Source organism: Papaver somniferum, chromosome 8, assembly GCF_003573695.1.
Source record: "Papaver somniferum cultivar HN1 chromosome 8, ASM357369v1, whole genome shotgun sequence".
Taxonomy (NCBI): Eukaryota; Viridiplantae; Streptophyta; class Magnoliopsida; order Ranunculales; family Papaveraceae; genus Papaver; species Papaver somniferum.
Window position 1 is genome coordinate 54668329 of NC_039365.1, and position 1414 is coordinate 54669742.

The 1414-nt window shown below is 34.7% G+C and overlaps 1 long non-coding RNA gene across 1 annotated transcript; it reads left to right on the forward strand.

The window, feature by feature from the left end:
- Positions 1–361: 361 nt before the first annotated feature.
- LOC113304084 lies at positions 362–946 on the forward strand. The gene is made up of 3 exons (XR_003338038.1): positions 362–397; positions 530–654; positions 790–946. It is a non-coding gene; the product is annotated as an uncharacterized LOC113304084 (long non-coding RNA).
- The last annotated feature ends 468 nt before the right edge of the window (positions 947–1414 follow it).

The window sequence follows — 1414 nt, forward strand, 5'->3', positions numbered from 1 at the left end:
TTAAGGTCAACAAGGTCAACATATTGGAGGAACACATATATGGATATTGCAAGTCCATTTGTACATATACATTTGATTTTATTTCTAATATGATTCATGTACTTCTTGTTGTCTCCACTATGTCGGGATGATTGCTTTATAGTGTAGTTTTGTCGCCTTTTATGGTATTAGCGTCCAGGAACAGATGAACTGCCAGCCGTGCTTATGGTGGAGTTTTGTCTGGAAGCGCAATCAGAGGAAGTTTTGTTTTTGTTATCTGTTTGGGGCCATTCCAGCAACTTAAACAAATGTTAACTGAATTTTTTTTTCTTAAGTAGGATTATCCATGCTTTTTTGGTTTAGCAAAAGATTGTCAAGAAGGTTTTGAAGATCCAGAAATAGGAGAAGAAAGAGCTAGGTTTGTAAATATTTTTTTTGTAGTTCTTTTTTTTTTAGTTATATTAGCGAAAAGAATTTTGACTGTCAAGTAGATAACAAATGCCTGTTTTTATGTGATTGGTTTAGTTTGACTGATCTGTTTCTTTTACAGTTATGCGTATAGGTTAACTATGGTTCTTCACTTCTTTGTGTTTGTGAAGACCCTTAATATGTACAGGGTGGCATCAAAGGGGTCTACCAAGAAATATAGTGTAGTAGTTCATCATGGTCACAATGGTAAATTATAGTTTGAGTTCCTTTCGTTTTCATATTTTTCGATTGTATTATATAAGTTCCAGGCTTATCTGCATTTATATCATATATCAATAGGCAGTAGTTTCATGCATTGCACTTGAATCTAAATCATTGTAGTTGAAGACAAGATATTATAATTGGGGAGAAGAAGGTAGCATCCAAGCGGAACCTAATAAAGAGAAGTCTTGCACTGCATCAAAGAGTTATGATGTCCCTGGATATACCTGATCCCTCTCTCCAAATGTTTGTGACAAATCTTACTTATCCGCTTCTGCCAGATGGGACATTCCTGTTAACCGTAGATCACAGAAGGATATAGGATCGTGATGAATGGGTTGGTGGATATGCAACTGATTATATATAGATTTCTTATTACTGTACACGAACATTTTACACTTCCTTGGAGCATCTCCAATGGAGATTGGGTTTGTGTTTGTAAAAAAACTGATGCCACATATAACATTATACTTTAATAATAAAAATTCTTTCCGACGGAATGTTTCTTTGACGTGGAGTACTAAGCTTATGCAAAAAAAAAAAGGTCTATGAGATGTTGAAAGGTTGTACAAAAGAAAGAAAGTCTATAATAGCATCTTTTTCTTGATGTGCGAAAGCACCTTATTTATTTAGGACGAGAATTTTTGTATACCGGTAGCACATTCAATAGCTAAAATTGAGTAATGATGTTCTTGGTGCTCAACGTATAGGTGGATATAGCGTTGAAGAAGATTCTATCAGGAAC